The 5,863-nt window shown below is 38.9% G+C and overlaps 1 pseudogene; it reads right to left on the reverse strand.

The window, feature by feature from the left end:
• Nucleotides 1-2,556: 2,556 nt before the first annotated feature.
• Nucleotides 2,557-3,525, reverse strand: LOC116484270 (heterogeneous nuclear ribonucleoprotein A1-like; annotated as a pseudogene).
• Nucleotides 3,526-5,863: the final 2,338 nt, after the last annotated feature.

Raw genomic sequence — 5,863 nt, forward strand, 5'->3', positions numbered from 1 at the left:
CAGGCACTGTGGTAGGCAGAAAAAAAGTGGCCCCTAAAGATGCCCACATCCTCTCTCCTGGAACCTGAAAGTATGCTATGCTCAGTAGCAAAGGGAAGGTAAAGTCACAGATGGAATTAAGGTTGCTAATTAACCAACTTTAAGAAGAGGACTATTCTAGGTTATCCGATGAATGTGATCACAAGGGTTCTTAAATGTGGAAAGGGGAGGCAGAAGAGTTTGACTCAGAGTGAGGCAGTATGAGGTGACTAGATTGGCCATCACTGGCTTTGGAGATAGTAGGGGACCAGGAGCCTAGAAATGCTAGCAGCTTCAAGAAGCTGAAAAAGGCGAGTAAATGAATCCATCCCTCGAACCTCCAGAAAGAAATCTGCCCTGCTAACACCTCAGTTTTAGTCCAGTGAGACCCGTTTCAGACTTTTGACACTGAGAACTGTGAGATAACAAATATTTGTGTTGTTTCAAGCTGCCCAACTTGTGGTCACTTGTTAGAGCAGCCAATAGCATAGGCATATTATTATGTCCTGTTGCTTTACTTTTGTCTTAGGAAATATCTTGTATTTTAAATATCTTGTATTTTTACCACTGAGAATTTCATCCAGTGTGAGTTGACTATAATGAACACCAACTTATTGATGACTTACCTTACTGTAGTTTTCTATATATTGACGACAAAACATGGGATATGGAGTAAAATAGTCGGAGTTCCAACTCTGGTTTTTCACTTGATGGTTCTGAGTTCTCTAATCAATTTGTTTTAAAGACTATCAGTTTCCTAAACCACTATGCTTACTCAGCTATACGTAACTGACCTGACGCATAGGATGTTTTGAAGTTCAAATTGGAGAATGATACATAATTAAGACAATCAACTTGTTTTCTTAATTTACAATGACAGATATTAGATTGAAAGGGAATACTATTTAGAAGCTGACTAGCTTAGCAGGAGATATTTGCCCTATACCACTGTTTTTAAAACTCTGCCACTAGGCCAGTTGCGGTGGCTCACGCCTGTAATCCCAGCACTTTGGGAGGCCGAGGCAGTCGGATCAAGAGGTCAGGAGATCGAGACCATCCTGGCTAACACAGTGGAACCCTGTCTCTACTAAAAATACAAAAAATTAGCTGGGCATGGTGGCTGGCACCTGTAGTCCCAGCTACTTGGGAGGCTGAGGCAGGAGAATCTCTTGAACCCAGGAGGCAGGGGTTGCAGTGAGCTGAGATCGCACCACTGTACTCCAGCCTGGGCAACATAGTGAGACTCCATCAAAAAAAAAAAAGCCCTCTGCCATTAATTTTGGTGGGAAGCTTGGTTGAGATGGGCCAAGGTTGAAGGAAGGGAGAGGTTGGGTGGTGAACTAATTTACTCCTTACCCACACTCCATTTAAACCAAAACTATACCAATCTGTGTAAAATAGAATTTGAAGTAAAGGGAGAGGGTTCAAAGAAATTGAGAACCCTTGCACTGTATTATGTGAAAATGCAGATCCATGTAGCCTTGAATAGTTCCTCTGGCCTGTCTATGTCAACATTTGGAGATGCACAGTTCCTATAAGCAGGTGCATGGGAACAGAAGGATACATATTTGCATATAGGATTAAAAGAAATGACTTCCGTAAAACGTCTAGCACAGAGTTACAGTGTGTATTTTTAATACATTACAGTTGTTGAGGAAAGATGAGTATTTGATAACACTAAGTGATATGAAGCCAAGAAATGTAGTAGTGTTCGAATCCTCTCCACCTCCCTTACCCTTGGGCTCTGACTTTAGACACTAGATAATTCCAGGACATAAGTGAAAACACATTTCAATTGCCCTCTATTCTGCTTACTTGGTAAATTAGCCTGCACATTATTTTTAAAATGAATTTTGTTCTATTTCTAAAATGCCTTCTCTGGAAAGTTTCTGTCTGTTGAATTCATTATTTAAAATTGAATCTTACTGCTTTGGGTAAATATCAGTATGTTTATTATATATTTGCATTGTGCCTGCATTAGGTAAGGATTCATACAGTGTTCCTTCTTATGAAGAGTGACATATTTTATAAGAGGAGAAAACCACGGAAATGAATTCTCATAGTTTAATAAAATATATTCAGTGTCTGTCTTGCAAAATATTGTAATACCATATAGTTAATAATATAATAATTAATATTCTTAAACATTTCCAAAAGACCAAGTATATTATGAAATTTTTTTAAAAAAAAGACATTTATTCAGCACCATAATCAGACTATTACATTTAGCAATCAACAGCATGGGTGCAAAAAAATAAAAAAATAAAATAAAAAAAAAAAAACTACATTAAAACCCTTTGTTGGAATGCTTTACACTTTCCACAGAACAGAAACTAAAATAACCTGTTATACAATTAGTTGCAAATACAGTCCTTGAATTTTTTGCCCATACACATGAGTATTTTTCTAAAACATTTCTTCTTTGTAACAGCTAGGCCCTGCCACCACTGTGCTTGGCTAAGTTTACAAATCTATTACAACCTGTAGCTTCCCTGTCACTTGTCTGGCTCTCCTCTCTTGCTAAGCTTTGTTTCCTAATTAAAATCTTCTACCACTGCCATGGCTACTGCTTCTACCGGAACCGCCATAGCCACCTTTGTTTCGTGGTTTGGCAAAGCACTGGCCTCCACCACCATAAGGGCCAGAGCTTCTGCCTCCGGAGTTTCCTCCCTTCATGGGTCCAAAATTTGAAGACTGATTGTTGTAATTGCCAAAATCATTGTAGCTTCCACCACCTCCAAAATTGCTTCCATCATTACCAAATCCATTATATCCACCACCACCATGGCTGCCACCAAAGCCACCACAACCACTGAAGTTTCTTCCATGACCAAAGTTGTCATTCCCACTAAAACCACCTCCATGACCACCACCAAAGTTTTCAGAACCACTTCGGCCTCTTTGGCTGGATGAACACTAGCCATCTCTCACTTTGACAAGGCTTTCCTAACTTCACAGTTGTGGCCATTCACAGTATGGTATTTCTGAATGACAGTCTTCTCCATGGAGTCACAGTCATCAAAGGTTACAAAGGCAAAGCCCTTTTTCTTGTCACTCCCTTGGTCAGTCATGATTTCAGTCACTTCAATTTTTCCAAACTGTTCAAAATAATTTCTTTGGTGATGTTCTTCAGTGTCTTCATTAATGCCATCAACAAATATCTTTTTCACAGTTAAGTGGGCACGTGGTCTTTGAGAATATTCTCTTGAGACAGCTCTTTGGTCCCACAACTCTTCCATCCACCTTGTGTGGCCTTGCATTCATGGCTGCATCTACCTCCTCCACAGTGGCATATGTGACAAACCCAAAGCCCCTGGAGCACTTGCTGTTTGGATCTCTCATGACCACACAGTCCATGAGAATTCCCCACTGCTCAAAATGGCTCCTCAGGCTCTCATCAGTTGTTTCAAAGCTTAACCCTCCAAAGAAGAGCTTCCTCAGCTGTTAAGGCTCTTTAGGAGACTCAGACTTGGACGTGATGGCAGAGAGAAGAGAGACTTTAACCATGCTTATTCGGTGGCGTCCACAGGCAGAAAGGCTATGAAAGTATTTTAAGCAAATAAATGTATTATAAATATTTACAGAACACAAGAATTCTTGCCATTATCAGAGGATGTGAAAAATATATTAGACATGATATGATCATTTCATGTGAATAAAGAAAGCACAATAAATTATCCCAAGAAAACGTTGAAGAAACAAAAATATTAACTTTTAAAACTTACTAAGGTTGAGTGACAAAACTGATGTTTTTTCTTGGTAACTTTGTGATAATTTATTTTGGGTAATTTCTGTTGAGATACACTATAAAAGTTTGATTTTATTTATAATTTTTATAATACCCTCTTCCCCCACACACTTTCTAGATGATAACAGCCTGAACTTCTATCATGTTTTCTTTTTTTCTTTTTTTTCTTTTAACATTTATTATTTTTTATCGTGGCAAGATACACATAATAGAACTTAACGTTTGAACCATTTTGAGTGACATTAAATCCACTCTTTTTTAAAATATTATTATTATACTTTAAGTTTTAGGGTACATGTGCACAGTGTGCAGGTTTGTTACATATGTATCCATGTGCCATCTTGGTGTGCTGCACCCATTAACTCGTCATTTAGCATTAGGTATATCTCCTAATGCTGTCCCTCCCCCCTCCCCACAACCCACAACAGTCCCCAGAGTGTGTTGTTCCCCTTCCTGTGTCCATGTGTTCTCATTGTTCAATTCCCACCTATGAGTGAGAACATGCGGTGTTTGGTTTTTTGTCCTTGTGATAGTTTACTGAGAATGATGGTTTCCAGTTTCATCCATGCCCCTACAAAGGACATGAACTCATCATGTTTTATGGCTGCATAGTATTCCATGGTGTATATGTGCCACATTTTCTTAATCCAGTCTATCGTTGTCGGACATTTGGGTTGGTTCCAAGTCTTTGCTATTGTGAATAATGCCTCAATAAACATACGTGTGCATGTGTCTTTATAGCAGCATGATTTATAGTCCTTTGGGTATATGCCCAGTAATGGGATGGCTGGGTCAAATGGTATTTCTAGTTCTAGATCCCTGAGGAATCGCCACAGTGACTTCCACAATGGTTGAACTAGTTTACAGTCCCATCAACAGTGTAAAAGTGTTCCTATTTCTCCACATCCTCTCTAGCACCTGTTGTTTCCTGACTTTTTAATGATGGCCATTCTAAGTGGTGTGAGATGGTATCTCATTGTGGTTTTGATTTGCACTTCTCTGATGGCCAGTGATGATGAGCATTTTTGCATGTTTTTTGGCTGCACAAATGTCTTCTTTTGAGAAGTGTCTGTTCATGTCCTTCGCCCACATTTTGATGGGGTTGTTTGTTTTTTCTTGTAAATTTGTTTGAGTTCATTGTAGATTGTGGATATTAGCCCTTTGTCAGATGAGTAGGTTGCGAAAATTTTCTCCCATTTTGTAGGTTGCCTGTTCACTCTGATGGTAGTTTCTTTTGCTGTGCAGAAGCTCTTTAGTTTAATTAGATCCCATTTGTCAATTTTGGCTTTTGTTGCCATTGCTTTTGGTGTTTTAGACATGAAGTCCTTGCCCATGCCTATGTCCTCAATGGTATTGCCTAGGTTTTCTTCTAGGGTTTTTATGGTTTTAGGTCTAACATGTAAGTCTTTAATCCATCTTGAATTAATTTTTGTATAAGGTGTAAGGAAGGGATCCAGTTGCAGCTTTCTACATATGGCTAGCCAGTTTTCCCAGCACCATTTATTAAATAGGGAATCCTTATCCCATTGCTTGTTTTTGTCAGGTTTGTCAAAGATCAGATAGTTGTAGATATGCGGCATTATTTCTGAGGGCTCTGTTCTGTTCCATTGATCGATATCTCTGTTTTGGTACCAGTACCATGCTGTTTTGGTTACTGTAACCTTGTAGTATAGTTTGAAGTCAGGTAGCGTGATGCCTCCAGCTTTGTTCTTTTGGCTTAGGATTGACTTGGCAATGCTGGCTCTTTTTTGGTTCCATATGAACTTTAAAGTAGTTTTTTCCAATTCTGTGAAGAAAGTCATTGGTAGCTTGATGGGGATGGCATTGAATCTATAAATTACCTTGGGCAGTATGGCCATTTTCACGATATTGATTCTTCCAACTGATGAGCATGGAATGTTCTTCCATTTGTTTGTATCCTCTTTTATTTCATTGAGCAGTGGTTTGTAGTTCTCCTTGAAGAGGTCCTTCACATCCCTTGTAAGTTGGATTCCTAGGTATTTTATTCTCTTAGAAGCAATTGTGAATGGGAGTTCACTCATGATTTGGCTCTCTGTTTGTCTGTAATTGGTATACAAGAATGCTTGTGATTTTTGT

Source organism: Hylobates moloch, unplaced genomic scaffold (genome assembly GCF_009828535.3).
Source record: "Hylobates moloch isolate HMO894 unplaced genomic scaffold, HMol_V3 SCAFFOLD_15, whole genome shotgun sequence".
Lineage (NCBI taxonomy): Eukaryota > Metazoa > Chordata > Mammalia > Primates > Hylobatidae > Hylobates > Hylobates moloch.